This window comes from Tamandua tetradactyla, chromosome 10, assembly GCF_023851605.1.
Source record: "Tamandua tetradactyla isolate mTamTet1 chromosome 10, mTamTet1.pri, whole genome shotgun sequence".
In the NCBI taxonomy this organism is placed as follows: domain Eukaryota; kingdom Metazoa; phylum Chordata; class Mammalia; order Pilosa; family Myrmecophagidae; genus Tamandua; species Tamandua tetradactyla.
Window position 1 is genome coordinate 100,895,609 of NC_135336.1, and position 16,435 is coordinate 100,912,043.

Here is a 16,435-nt window from a genome sequence, read left to right on the forward strand (position 1 = left end):
GAAGGAGATGTCACACGGGAAACTGCTCGTGATTCTGGATGACTTTTGCATTCTTCACTTCTTCTGCTTTTTAATTTTCTATATCGCACAATTAACTTAAAAGTCTTTTTAAAAAGAAATGTTATTGTAAAAACTAAAATCATCACGATAAAATAAAGTAACTTGAAATTTAAAAACTTTTTTCCCTAACAACAGAATTGAATATGTGGCCTTTATAGAAATGGAACATAGAAGAAATAATAAACCGGTGCTGGTTGACCACGATGGTGGCATAAGACATTCCAGACGCTGCTCCCCGCAGAATCTCTGAACAGCTAGCATAAGCTAGAACAGCTAGCTTCCTGAAAATCCCAGAAAGCAGTTGAAGGGTTGCAGTAATTGGGCAAGGGCTGAGTCAAGGAAATACAACTGGGGAGCACTCGGGGTACCCTTGCTAGCTCTCCCCAGACCTTCCCCAAGGCAGTGTGAAGCAGCCTGTGCTCCCAGTGCAGGCCCTCAGCCCTGACTCAGAGGGAGAAGGGTGACTCCCACGCCTGCCAGGGGGCCCATAGAGTGGGGCCGATCTCCTGGGTGGCAACCTGAAAACGTGGGGCAGAAAACTCGTCTGTGGTTTGCTGTCCCAGAACTTGCCCTGAAGGCAGAAGTGGCCTGCAGACAGCTAAAACAGTGTAAGAAAAAGTCAGCGCACCTGGGCCAAAGGATTACCTGCTTTAAGTCAAACAGTAGCGCACCTGGTGGAGGGGGTCTATTCCTAGGGAGTAGAGTGGACGTTGGAATTCTTGTGAACAGGGAGTTCCTAAGGCCCTGAGCCAAGCAATCCCAGGACAAAAGGCAGGCTTGGAAAGGACAGAGAAGCTGAAGTTGACGTCCACCTCGGGCTGATTTTCTCGATAGGAGGGCTGAGCTCTGAAGGAGACCACCAGCCAACACAGAGCCGATTTGCAGAGACAGCAGAAGGTGCTTTTTGCATTGACTGGTGGGTTTTTGGTAGCTCCTGGCACTCAGGGCAATCTCTTGTCATATTACTATTTGGGTAAAATAAACAACTCAGGGACTAAATCCTAGGGTTAACACTTTAAAATATTAAAGTGTACAATGCAACAAAACATTATAAGGCAGAGAATCAGGAAATGATGGTCCATCCAAAGGAACAAAATAAAAATCCAGAAGCCATGAACACAGACAACCAGATTCTGGGCACAGTTGACAAATTAAAAAAAAAAACAACCCTCAATATACTTAAGGAGATAAAAGAAAACACAGAGAAAGAACTAAATGACTCAGGGAAACAATCAATTGAACAATAAGAGAATCTGTTTTTCAATATTTTTTATTGGGAAATGGATATACAAAAAAAAGTGATAATTTTAAAGCACATTTCAAAAAGCAGTTACAGAACAGATTTCAAAATTTGGTATGGGTCACCTTTCCACACTTTCGGGTTTTTCCTTCTAACTGCTCCAAAACACTGGAGCTGAAAGAAATATTATTGTGATTCACCAGTCATACTCATCTATTAAATCCTAACTTCTCTGATATAACTCCTCCTTCTCCTCTTATCCTATTCCCCATCTGGAGGGATCCTTCGGCCATGTCCATTCTAACCTTTTCATATAGGAAAGGGGTGTCAACAATGTAGGATAGGGGGACGGAACCTGTTGGTGTTCAGGAGAGGTGGCCCCTCTGGGTTTCAGGACTTATCCAGCCTAGGAACCCTCTGGAGGTTCTAGGTTTCAGGAAAGCAAACTTAGTGCATGAGACTTCCACAGCAGCTCAGCCAGGGCCTTGGGTGCTCTTCAGGGTCAGCAGGCCTGACCCTGGTTGGGGTTTGGCAGAACACGGCAACTAGCACTATCTAGCTGAAGCCTGCGTACAAATAGTCTCCAGAATAGCCTCTCAACTCCATTCGAACTCTCTGAGCCACTGACATCCATTGTGTTACATTTATTTTCCCCTTTTAGCAATATGGGAATCTTAATAAAGAGATAGAAATGTAAAAAGGAACTAAACAGAAATGCTGGGATTGAAGACCACAATAAACAGAGGTTTCACAATAACCAGAGGTTTAACAGCAACAGTCTGCTGTTAGAAGAAAGAATCAATGATCTCAAAGACAAGACAATTGAAATGATTTGGACTGAGGAGCAGAAAGAAAAAGAATGACAAAAAGTGAACAAAGTCTAAGGCCTGTGAAACACCGTCAAGCACACAATATGCATTGTGAGAGTCCCAGAAGGAGAAGTGGGAGAGAACGGGAGTGCGCTGGTTTGAAATGCTATGTGCACCCTGGAAAACTCATGTTCTAATCCTAATCCCATTTTGTAAAGGCAGCCGTTTCTTCTAATCCCCATTCAGTATTGGATGTTGGAAACTGTAATTAGATCATCCCCCGGAGATGTGATTTAATCAAGAGTGGTTGTTAAGCTGGATTTGGGTGGGTCTTGATTAATTTACTGGAATCCTATAAAAGAGAACGGCAAGAGAGAAAGCTAGGAGATTCTGAGAGAGCAGAACGACATAGCCACAGAAGCCCACCAGCCAGTGATCTTTGGAGATGAAGAAGGAGAAACACCTCCTGGGGAGCTTCATGAAAGGAAGCCAGGAGAGAAAGCTAGCAGATGATGCCATGTTCCTGTTCGCCATGTGCCTTCTCACTTGAGAGAGAAACCCTGAACTTCATCAGCCTTCTTGAACCAAGGTGTCTTTCTATGGATGCCTTGGATTGGACATTTCTATAGACTTGCTTTAATTGGGACATTATCTCGGCCTTAGAATTGTAAACTAGCAACTTATTAAATTCCCCTTTTTTAAAGCCATTCCGTTTCTGGTATATTGCATTCTGGCAGCTAGCAAACTAGGACACCATACAATGTATCTTCTCTGGCAACAATGGAATGGAGCTAGAAATCAGTAACAGTGGGAGAACTGGAAAATTCACAAATATGTGGAAATTAAACAATTCACTCTTAAATAGCCAATGTGTCAAAGAAGAAATCACAAGGGAAATTAGGAAATATCTTGAAGCAAAGGAAAATGAAAACACAACATGCGAAAATTTATGAGATTTTTGCATATTAATCTCATACCCTGCCACTTTGTTAAATTAATTTATTAGCTCTTGTAACTTTGTTGTGGATTTTTCATGATTTTCTAAACATAGGAAATTAGGTTTCTTTTATAATTTCTAAATATTGAAAAAACTTCATTTACAATACCAAAGAAAAGAATCAAGTATCAAGGAATAAATTTAACCAAGGATATAGAAGACTTATACACGGGAAACTACAAAACATTACCAAAATAAATCAAAGAAGACATATATGAAAATAAGGACATTCCTTGTGTGTGAATTGAAAGACTAAATCTTTCAGTTCTACCAAAAATCCAGTTCTACCCAAAGTGATTCACAGATTCAATGCGTTACCAATTGTTTTAGTTTATTAATGCTGCCTGAAATGCAATATACCACGTTGGTTTTTATGAAGGGAGTTTATTAAGTTACAAGTTTATGATTCTAAGGACATAAAAACATCCAAACTAAGACATCCAGAGAAAAATACCTTGACTCACGAAAGGGCCAATGGCGTTCGGGGTTTCTCTGTAAGCTGGGAAGGCACATGCATCTGCCGGCTCTCCTCTGGGCTGCTTCTTCCAAATGGCTCCTCTGGGGACCTTTTCTTTCTGCATCTCCAAAGGTCTCTGTCTTCGTCAGTTCTGAAGCTTTTTCCGAAATGGTTTCCTCCTAAGGGGTTCCAGTAAGAAACCTACCTTGAATGGGCGGGGACACATCTCCATGGGAACAACTTAATCAGAAAGAGCCCACCCCCAAATATTGAATCAATATTAAAGAACATGGCTTTTCTGGGGTGCACAATAGTTTAAAACTGGCACACCAATCAAAATCCCAACAGCCTTCTTTGCAGACATGAAAAATCCATTCATGAAATGTACCTGGAAAGGTATGGGGCCCCAGATAGCCCAGATTCTTTTGAAAAACAGGAACAAAGTTGGACACATCCCAATTTTAAAACTAATTAGAAAGCTGCAGTCATCAAAGCATCACAGTCCTGGCATACGGACAGACAAATACGCCAGTGGAATTGAATTGAGAACTCAGGACTCAGCCCTCACATGTATGGTCACCTGACTGTTGACAAAGGTGCCCAGTCCACACAATAGGGAAAGAATAGTCTTTTCAACAGATGGTTATTGGAAAACTGTGTATGCACACACAAAAGAATGAAGGTGGACCCCTACCTTATACCATATATGAAAATTAACTCAAAATGGATCAAACAACCAAATTATAAGAGCCAAAATTATAAAACTCCTAGAAGAAAACATAGGGAAGCATCCTCAGGACTTGTGTTAGGCAACAGTTTCTTAAATTTTACACCAAAAGCATGAGCAGCAAACAAAATAAATAGATAAATGGAACTTCATCAAAATTAAAAACTTTTGTGCATTGTTCTAATAGTTCCCGGAATGCAACACACCAAAGATGGATTGGCTTTTAATAAAAGGGGATTTATTTAGATAAAAATGTATAGTTCTTCAGAGGAAAGGCAGCTAACTTTCCACTGAGGTTCTCTCGTATGCAGGAAGGCACAGGATGATCTCTGCTGGCCTTCTCTCCAGGCCTCTGGGTCCCAACAGCTCTCCCCAGGGTGATTTCTTTCTGCATCTCCAAAGGCCTGGGCTGAGCTGTGAGTGCTGAGATGAGGGATGCTGAGCTGCTTGACCTGTGCTACATTGCGCTCTCTCATTTAAGCACCAGCCAATTAAAGCAAACATCTTTCATTGCAGCAGGCACGCCTCCTAGCCAAGTGCAGATGTAATCAGCAACAGATGAGGTTCACATGCCATTGGCTCATGTCCACAGCAATAGATCTAGGCACCTTCACCTGGCTAAGCTGACACCTGAACCTAACTACCACATGTATCAAAGGACTTCATCATGAAAGAAAAAAGACAACTACAGCATGGGAGAAATCTATATTTGGAAACCACATACCCAATAAGGGTTTCATATCCAGAATATATAAAGAAATCCTACAACTCAAAACAAAAGGATACAAAGAACCCAATTAAAAATTTTCAAAATGGCCAAAAAGAGCTGAATAGACATTTCTTCAAAGAAGATATAAGAAAGGCCAATAAGCACATGAATAGAGGTTTAACATCATTAGCCATTTGGGAAATGCAAATCAAAATTGCAAGATATAATTTCACACCCATTAGAATGGCTACTATTTTTAAAAAAAAAACGCTGTTGGAGAGGATATGGAGAGATAGGAGCTTTAGGTGGGAATGTAAAATGCTGTAGCTTCTGTGAAAGACAATTAGGCAGTCCTTGGAAACTAATAGAATTACCATATGACCCAGCAATCCCACTTCCAAGTATATACCAAAAAATAATAGAAAGCAGGCACATGAGCAGATATTTGCACACTGCTGTTCATAGCAGCACTATTCACAGCTCCCAAAAGATGGGACACCCATGTGTTCATCAACAGGTGAATGGATAAACAAAATGTGGTACATACGCGCCAAGGAATAGTATTCAGCCCTAAAGAGGAGTGAAGTTCTGATGCATGCAACAACATGAATGAATCTTGAAGACATCATGTCGAATGAAATGAGCTGAAGGACAAATGCTGTCTGATCTCACTGATATTAAGTAATTAGGATCAGCAAATTCAGAGAGTCAGAAACTAGAATGCAGGTTTCTGGGGGCGGTGGTAGGGGATGGCGAGGTCATGCTTAATTAGTACAGAATTTCTCTTGGTTGATGGAAAAGCTTTGGTAATGGGCGATGGTAATGGAAGCATAACATTGTGAGAGCAATTCATATCACCAAATTATATATTTGAATGTAGCTGAAAAGGAGAAATTTTGGGTTGTTATATGTTCATAGAATTAAAATGTAATTAAAAGCATAGGACTGTACAACACAAATAGCGAACCCAAATGTAAACCATGGGCTACATTTAATCGTACAATTATAATAATATGACTCATCAATTGTCACACAGCTACCACACTAATGCAAGGCATTAATAAGAGTGAAAAACCATGCAAGTGAGGACCGGTGTACGCAGCTCTGTGTTTCTTGCATGATTTTTCTTTAAACCTACACCTTCCCTCAGAAAAATTACTTTAAGAAAAACAAAAGAAATAATAAACATAGTATTAAGGTAATCCATAATTCTACCATGCTGAGATCACCACTATTATCATTTTGGTGGGTTTTTTTTTCTAGTTAGATGAAATATGTTATAGACCTTTCGTAAATAAATTTATATTTTTCCCTAAATGAACAGTCTTATATCCTGTTCTCTATTTATCTTTTCATAAAGAGAATTTCCTTGTGTCATCGTGTACTATTTTAAGGTATTATTTTTAAGGGCTAATATTCCATTACGTCTAACATGCGCTTGACGTCTCTCCTATTTTTAGACATTGTTTTGCACATGCTCAGCGCGGTGCCATCAGGAGCATCGTAATTCCTATATGAAATTCAACCAGAAGAATAACGCTTTAGAGATGGAACCACCAAGTTAAAGAGGATAGCTCTTCATTGATACATGTTGCCAAATTCTAAGACACTCCTGACCTCAAATCTTTGCAACATTTATCATTTTTATTCAAAACACATTTTGATAACTTCAGCCTGTCCATTCATTTTAATTATAATTATTGGATTTCCCTGCTAAGATGAATTCTTGTTTTTATGGTTATCTGTTCGTTGATCTTTCAAAGACATTCAATCAGGCACTTCTCCTGCCTGTTTTCTCCTGAACTGGCTCTTAGCCAAGCCTCCCTTGCTGGTGAAGGACAGAAACGCAGCTGGTGGAGAACTAGTGATCACGCCACGCACAGGTTCCAGCGTAGCCAGGCCCGGTCCGCAGGTACCAATCACACGCCTCCTCCTTTCCACCCGCGCCTCTCCGTGCAGCTCTACTGGACTGACACTGTCCCAGCAGCCTCATTCCATTTTGGAACAAGATGGCTAGCTTCCTACCTCCTCAACCTCCACATGAGAGCCTGCCTTTTCCCTGCTAGCTCCGGCCAACACCCCAAGCCAGGTCTGTGGTGCATGTCCAACCTCTGGGGGTGAAATACAGGTCAGAGCCCCCAAACCATATGGACCAGTATTTGGAGAGGAGTGGCTCCTGGGGGGAAGTTACCAACGGAAGGAGCTATGGTGCCTGTGGACAAATGAAAGCCTAGCAGGCAATCACCTTTCTTATTGATTCTCAGAGCTCTTTTCATATTAAGGATATCAATCCTTTACATCTTCATTACACATTTGTTTCTGTGTCTCTTTGTCGTTTTTTTCAGGAGGTCAAATGCTTCCCTATGGTTGTGACATTATAATAGTGCCCTTGTGTCACAGTGTTAAATAATAGCATTTCATCACACCACATTCCCTGGGCGTGAACAATGACGTCAAGTGGAAGAGAACAGCATGGCTGGGACTTCGAGAGTGGGTTGGCACTGAAGAGCCTATCATTGATTGGAACAGACGTCACAGGTGCCTGCTAAAGCAAAGTCGGGGTGCTTGAACCTAATAAAAGAATGACTGCACCTTAAAAAGTTACTGTGGTTGTGCAATAAAAGAAAAGCAATGCCAAGGGCTCCTCCAAGTGTGGCTTTCAAGTCCTCAGTTAATCTTAGAAATGTGATAAGGGATGTGACTTTGAACTTGCCAGGCTTCTGGCCGGCAAACAGAAGAGGTGACCAGTCCCTCCCAGGGACTGGTGCTGGCTGCCCAGGAGGAAACCGCTGGTGGGGCTGGAGCCCTGGCGTGGCGATGCCTCCTGCTCAGGGAAGGAGTCCAGGACCTCTGACCTCTAGAAGGGGGGCCTCCAAAATGCCCCTGGATGCAGTCCCTGTTTGGATTCTGCTTTTGCCTTTTTAGGGTCAGGACCCCAGTTGGGTCCTGATGCTTCACGACAGGAGGGCAACTGCGCCCCAAGAGCTTTCAGCACAAGGGACTCACAGGGCTGCACGCACAGCAAGAGCGCTTGCTCAGTTGGCCAAGAGGGGCTTGTTCAGGGCCAGCGCTGCTGGCAGGGACAGAGGTGAGGGGCCAGGGATCACAGGGCACTGGGCCTGAGTAGGGACTCCCTGGTCCCCACTGCCCACCAGGGTGCAGGCTGGCTCTGGCCACGGGGCTCTGAGCCAGTCCTGGTCATGGACCCCTACCCAGGCAGAAGTGGCCAGAGGACAAAGGCAGTGGCATGGCAGAATGAACAGCACAGCTGCCCCCACTTGCCACTTTCCAGGGAGCTGGGCTACTGGGGAGGAAAACCCAGAGCTGGAATTATTGGGCACAGTCCGGTCGCCATGACTGTTTCAGGCATCTTCCTGACAGGGCAGACACCTGTCCACCCCCAAGCCCTCCCACCCACCTGCCCACCCTGTTCCTCAGGCCCCGGGGAAGGTCAGGTGGGCATGTTATGAAGTCAAGATTCTCCAGAGAAGCAGAGCCTACCGGGACTTATCATAGGAACTGGCTCATATGACCATAGGGGTTGGCAAATCCAGATTCCAAATTCTGTAGAGCAGGCGGCAAAATGGCTGGCCAAAGTAGAGATCAAAATTCTTTTTTCTAACTTTGAAATCCTCAGTTCTGGCTTTTAAGACCTCTAGCTGATTGGTTGGGAGACTCTTCTCATTGCTGGGGGCAAGTTCCTTTGTTGATTGTAGATACAATCAGCTGTAGACGCAATCAACTAACCAATGATATAAATTCCATTTATGAAAAACCCTCAAGTAACAATCAGGCCTGTGCTTTCTTGACCAGACAACTGGATGCCATCATCTGCCCAAGATGATGCATGAACTCCACCATCACCTGAGCTGTGAGCTACTCCCTTTTTGGGTAAACAGTTGAACCCTGGTCCAAGAGGGCACTGGATTCATACGGTGCCCTGCCACTGGCCAAGACAAGATTTAACACCTCCCATGGGCCTCTCCTCTCGACAAGGACATCAGCTCCAAGAGAAATGGTGTTTTCTTTACTCACGTAACTTCAGCACCTAGAATAGTGCCACATGCTCATGACACAGTTTTTGAATGAGACAATGGCTTATTAAAAATTAATGAATCAATGGGTTTATGGAACAAGAAAGAATCAAAACATATATGTGCATGTGTGTGTGCATGTGTGTATGTATATGTCTGTTTCCTGCTGTGCACCCATGAGTGTTTTCTTTGTGTGTGCACAGATGTACGTGCATGTGTTTGCTCATGTGTCTGTGTGTGTTTGCTTTGTGTGTTTGTTTTGCTCACATGTGGTGTGTGCACATGTGTGTGCATGCATGCATGAGTGTGTGTGTGCACAGATGTGTCTCCTTCGTCACCATCAGTGCTGGTCACAGCCTCGCAAAGTGCGAGGACTGAGGTGGATGATTTGCAGGAACTTAGGATGAGTGGTCCGGGAGCAACAAAGGGAAAAGGAGACCAAGGAAGGGGAGTCCCGTGGCTTTGGAAGGGCTGAGAGGGAGTCCTGAGTGGGGTCCTGTGGGCATGTCCGCACTCAGAGGGGCAGCCCGGGCACGGATTCTTTGAGCTCGTTAAGGTCCACAACACCCACAGGAAGGTGAGCAGGTCAGACCCCCAGCTGGGTGGAAAATCCTGGGGGGTTGGAGGTGGGCTGCTGGAGCCCAGAGAGCCCTCCAGCCCCCTTGCCTGGCCAGCATGGGACCCCTCCTGGTCGCTCGCCGAGGCAGATCTTTGTGCCGGAGAGAAAGGAAGCCCAGCCACTGGGTCCCTCCCCCTGTCCGCTGGCCGGTCCTGCTCCTTGTCTGCCCCCCTCCGCTTTCCCATGACCGGCCTTTCCCAGGCTCCCATGGTGGGCGGGGTCCTAGCAGCCCCCGGGCAGGCGTCCCCAGGACCCTGGAGCAGCGGAGCAGGGCGCAGGCCGCCCGGGAGCACGGCAGGCGGTGGAAATCGGGAGCTCAGGCACCTGAGGACAAGGTGGACGAGGCACGAGGCCGGGGCAGAAGCCCCCCTGCCACCAGCTCTGCGCCCTGGCACCCAGGATGCAGATCCGCAAGGCGCAGCAGGCGGAGCCGCTCCCCCGGCTGGCCGCTAGCCCAGGGATGCCGGGGCTGCAGGCAGGCGTCTCCCTCCGTCCCCTCTGGGTCCCCCAGCGTCGCCCCCAGTGAACTGGCGGGCCTGAGGGACAGCGCTGCTGGGAGCGAGGGTGAGCTGCCCGGGGACTCGGCCCGGCTTCTCTCCCTGGAAGCCCCAGCTGCTGCCCAAGGGCTCCTTGCCCGCATTTTCTGGATTCCTCTGACACAGAAGCCAGGCAGGTCCAGGCTAGCCTTTCCGTGCGAAGCCCATCACGGGTCAGGAGCAACCTGAGCCAGCGGCTCGGGGTGGGGACGGGACCATGTGACAGAGGCCGCGGCTGCTTTGGGCGTTAGGCAGAGAAGGGCGCCCTCCTCCCGGCTCCTCCTGCCCCCTGCTTGGGCACCTCGTGGCCACTGGGCTGCGCAGGGAGGTTTGTCCTGGGAGCCGCCACCCCTTAAGGCAGCAGGGCGGGTACAAGGCCATGATTTGGAACAATCTTACCTTCATGTTTTTTATTCTGACAATAAATGTGATTTCATTTCCTTCCTTTATGGACCTTTTGATCAAATAACATTACATATCAGCAAAAAGTTTGGCAGCCCTTCAGGTTTTACCCTGGCTTATAAAGGACCAGTGTCAAGCCCCAGCACACACTCAGGGGCTCTCCTACACACCCACAGATTACACACCCACACCCTAGTCCTGCATACACACACAAGCATATACACTCATCCACGCCTGACGCTTGATCACACACAGCACACCCACGCACATCTATAATCACACCCACACTTTGCACACATGCTCCCCAACATCCCATGCATACCCACACATACTTGCACTCACTCACATACTGTGCACACATAGGTCTATCCACACACCCTGTGCAAACACTCTGCACACACTCACACACACCCTCTGTGCATACACCTTGTGCACACACAGTCCTATCCACACATTTGTACACACACACTAGCACATACCCACACATACCCTGTGTGTATAAACCATATGTACACATAGTCCTAGCCAAACACCTGTGCACACACACTCACACACACCCTGTGAACACATAATCCTATCCATACAACTGTGCGCGCACACACACACAGTGTGTGCATAAACCATATGTATACAGTCCCATCCACACGCCTGTGCACACACACACTCACACACACCCTGTGTGCATAAACCTGCACACATAGTCCTATCCACATCCCTGTGCACACACTTGCACACACTCACACACACCCTCTGTGCATATGCCCTGTGCACACATAGTCCTATCCACACGCCTGTGCACACACACTCACACACCCCATCTGTGCACACACACTCTTTGCTGGGCACGCACATGCCTCCCTCTACGCCCGGCTCCCCGCCCTGGTGTCCCCCCTGGCTAGCCCCACAGAACCTGGCAGGGCACACTGGGCCACCTGCTGTGCGAGCAAGGCCACTCTGGTTGGCACAGGAGCGCCCGCGGGCCTGCTGGGCAGGTTTCCATGGGAAGCCGTGGGCCTCTGGCTGCAGCCCGGGGTAGTACCTGCAAGGGCTCTGGGATGGGCGGGTCTGGAAAGGTCAGCGAGGGGCACATGGGGAGAACAGGGCCCCGGCCTGGAAGCCCCCATGCAGCCTAGGGGTGGAGTCAGGGAGGGGACACAGGGGGCCTTAGCAGGAAGAACCAACCTGGAGGGCGGGGGGGGGTGGGCAGTGGACGGGCACAGCGGGGGCACAAGGGGGAGAGGAGCTGAAGCAAGAAGGTGGTCAGAGGCAAGGGAGGCAGGGAGGGTGGTGGGGATGGCTCCCAGGGGTCTGAGCCAAGCCAAGAGGGCTTTCAACATGATTGGTTCTCAGGACCCACCCCGTGACCGCAGCCCCAAAAGCCTGTGGGCACAGCCAAGTGCCAACCTGCTACTTTGTCATGAAATCACATGGTGGCCAAACTGACTGCCATCCAGGCCAGCTGGCCCACGGTGCTTCCCTGGTCCAGGGCTCAGGTGTGGGGAGGGAGCGGGGAGCTTGGCACTCGGGGTCTTGGGGTCCTGGGAGAAGGGGAACTGGGCCCTCCAAGCTGGCCACCTCCCTGGGCAGGCCCTGGGGCTGCACCCCCTGCTGGTCACCAGACCCCTTCCCTGCTTGGCTCCATGTGAAACTGGGCCCTTTCAGGCCTGCCCTGGACCTCAGCTCAGGGCAGTGGGGCCGGTGCCGGCAGCCTAGCGAGACCCTCACTGAACCGGGGAGGGAGAGAGAGTAAAACCCGCGGAACCCTAGTGAGGGGAGGGAACCCGCCCCACCTTGTCAGCAGGACCGACCCCCCTTAGTTGGGTGAGGACCCCCACCCAGTTCTCCCCGCCTCCGGCTGCTTCAGGGTCCAGCTGTTGCTTAGAAAGCCCTGCAGCTGTGGGGGGCTGCAAACCCCCTCCACAGAGCTGGGGTCTGTCCCACCCCCCTGCACCGTCGCCACCCACCCCTCCCGGAAGGACGTGTGCCCCTCCCGGAAGGACGTGTGCCCCTCCCGGAAGGACGTGTGCCCCTCAAGGTTTTGCAGCACGAACCACCATGAGGGGAAGCGGGGGAGCCCTGGGCACCGGACGCCTCTTTTCCTTGCTCTTTTCTGGCTCTGTCAGAACCGAGGAGGGAAAACTGGGTCATAGGGATGAGTGAAGACAACCAATCCATACACAGCCTTGCTCTCTGTGAGTGCCTGTGTGAGGACGTCTCCTTTAATGCGTATTATCGAGTCGCTAGCATTGCACTCACTCTTGCCTGAACATGTGTGGTAGTTAGGTTCAGGTGTCAACTTGGCCAGGTGAAGACACCTAGTTCTGTTGCTGTGGACATGAGCCAATGGCATGTGAACCTCATCTGTCGCTGATTACATCTGCGGTCGGCTAGGAGGCGTGCCTGCTGCAATGAATGATGTTTGATTTAATTGGCTGGTGCTTAAATGAGAGACGCAATGTAGCACAGCCCAAGTAGCTCAGCATACCTCATCTCAGCACTCGCAGCTCAGCCCAGGCCTTTGGAGATGCAGAAAGGAATCACCCTGGGGAAAGTTGTTAGAACCCAGAGGCCTGGAGAGAAGGCCAGCAGAGACCATCCTGTGCCTTCCCACGTAAGAAAGAACCTCAGTTGGAAGTTAGCTGCCTTTCCTCTGAAGAACTATATGTTAACTAAATAAATCCCCTTTTATTGAGAGCCAGTCTGTCTCTGGTGTGCTGCATTCCAGCAGCTAACAAACTAGAACACCACGGCTTACCAAGAACACGTGGTTTCTCCCGTGCTGCACCTGGGAACGCTGGACAGCATGTCTGCACTATGCCTGAGGGTCTTAAACAGTGACATCACCAGCAAATAGCCCACAAATGCAAAGCACTTGGCATCAAATAAACCACAGAGGGATGCTTGTTTGCAGCCTGAGAGCTGAAATAGGAAGGCAGAGCGTCACCTGCCAGACTGAAGCTGGGGCGCATGTTGGGTGGCTCAGATTCTTTGGTTCTCTGCCCATCTCCAAGTGTCCACAAAAGCACTGCTGGTACTGATTTTGGGGGCTACAAATACATTTTAGCAAATCGGCTGATTTGTAAATACAGAATCTGTGAATTGTGAGGGTGACTGTGTTTTCTTTGCACAGTGGTTCACGAAAGGGTCCTTTAACAACAAATACTCTTGTTGGCACACAACGAGGGCCATGAGCCCATAGTCTCCTTCGGGGGTCTGGCAGGCTGCCAGGGTGGATTCTGCCCTCAAAGAACGCACATTAGAGGGAGATGAGACGTGTGTGCCCTGGTTCACTCAACCCCTGTGAGAGGTGCCAGGCCTCAGCGGTGGAGGGGAAGAGTGAACACACTGTATTGGTTAGGGTTCTCTAGAGAAGCAGAGCCAATGGGAGAGTGCTGTAAATGTGAGATTTATAAGGGTTGGAACAGAAGAGACCAAAAGGAATTGAAGAATCCCAAATCCATAGGGCAGGCTGTGAAGCTGGCAGCACCAGTGAAGGGTCTTGAGGAAATCCACAGGAGAGACTCACTAGCTGAAGAAGTAGTGACAACTCTCTCTTGTCCTGTCCAAGTCTACAACTGATTGGATCGAATCCAGCTGATCCGATTGTCTCATTTGCAGGAGACACACCCTCAGTTGATCACAGATGAGCCAGCCACATCTGCAATCAACAGACTGATGATTTAATAAAACAGATTTCTGGTTTCTCAACCAGCTATGAAGTATTTTTGCAGCAACAGTTAGGCCAGTGTTTGCCTGACCAGACAGCTGGGCACCATCACCTGGCCAAGTTGACACCAGAATCTAGCTGCCACAATCCATCCTTTGTCAACTTGGCAGCTGTACACATCACCTTGAAACATGCTTAATTTCCAAACAGAACACAATAATGGGCATATGTTTCACCTAACAATACGTAGCTGTCCTGCATAGAACAGGAAACATATGAAATCTCTCCAGAATAGGGTGCAAGTCCTTAGGTAACATTCACTCTTAAACTTGATATCTTATGACTTAAATACTATAACATGAGCAATGCAACTTATGTCATGCAGTAAGAGGAAAACAGGATATTTGCTTTTGTACAAATACAAACACACTCATAACAAAACAGGGAGGAAATGCTCATACCGTCACAGTCTTCGTTTCTGTAACTGGTCACGTGGTCATAGTTCATTTCTCACCACCTTCTTCCACTACCCATTCCATGTTCCCTTTACCTTCAGCAAGCACTTCAGCTGGCCGTGGTTCTTTGCCTGGTGGGGTGACCCAAACCTTCATTCCTGAAGTTTCAGAGCCCTTAGTAGTCCTGCCTGGATTGGGTTGTTGCAGTTTTCCATTGATTTTAATCACAGGGCATGGTAGTACTAAGAAATGCCCTAGGGGATCTCCTTTATTCTAGGAAAACTCTTCTTTACCTCCATTGTGTAGATACAGTTGTATTTCCCCCTGAGAGTCAGGGTCAATCACCCTAACCAGTACAGTAAGCCCCTTTCTTGCCTGTTGATTCAGAGGCATGAGAAGCCCACATTCTTAACTTTCAGTTCAATGGAATCATTGTTGTGTCTCCTGGTAAGAGCACTCCTTCTTCTGGAACGAAGACCTGTCGACCAGCAGAGCTTAAGTTTACAGAAACAGGAAGCAAAATTTTTTCTTGAGGATCTCAAGGGGTGATAGTGGAGCCACTCCCATCTCTAACCTTTGATTCTTGGACCTGTGAATCCTGACCATAGTAGAAACTGCACCATAGAGTGGACACTGATTCAGAGCATGCACAGCCTCCTGGAGAACAGGGCGCCAGTCCTACAAGGCATTGCCACCTAGTTGGTGCCACGATTGGGACTTCAAAAGGCCATTCCACCATTCTATCAACCCAGCTGCCTCTGGATGATGGGGAACATGGTAAGGCCAGAGAATTCCATGAGTACATGCCCATTCCACACTCAATTTGCTGTGAAGTGGGTTCCTTGATCAGAAGCAATGCTGTTTGGAATACCATGATGGTGGATAAGGCATTCCATAAGCCCATGGATGATAGTTTTGGTGGATTGTGTGCAGGGAAGGCAAGCCCATATCCAGAGTATGTGTCTATTCCAGTTTGTTCTAACTGCCCTTAGTAGAGAGTTGTTCTACTCACTGCCCTTTCCATGATGGAAATGGTCCAATATAATCAACCTGCCACCAGGTAGCAGGCTGATCACCTCAGGGAATGGCGCCATATTGGGGACAGAATGTGGGTCTCTGCTGCTGGCAGATTGGGCACTCAGCAGTGGCTGTAGCCTGGTTGGCCTTGGTGAGTGGAAGTCCATGTTGCTGAGCCCATGCATAACCTCCATCCCTACCACCATGACCACTTTGTTCATGAGCCCATTGGGCAATGGCAGGAGTAGCTGAGAAAGAGAATGACTTGTATCCACAGAATGGGTCATCTTATCCACTTGATTATTAAAACCTTCCTCTGCTTAAGTCACCCTCTGGTCAGCCTGTACATAGGACACAAACATCTTCATGTTTTTTGCCCACTCAGAAAGGTCCATCCACATACCTCTTCCCCAGACCTCTTTGTCACCAATTTTCCAATCATGTTCCTTCCAGGTCCCTGACCATCCAGTCAAATCATTAGCAACAGCCCATGAGTCAGTATACAAAAACACATCTGGCCAGAGAGAGCAGAGCAGAAGCCACAAGAAGCAGAGAGTCCACCAGCCAGCGACCTTTGGGGATGAAGAAGGAAAATGTCTCCCGGGGAGCGTCATGAAACAGGAAGCCAGGAGAAGCAGCTAGCAGATGATGCCTTGCTTGCCATGTGCCCTTCCAGCTGAGAGAGAAACCATGACTGTGTTCACCA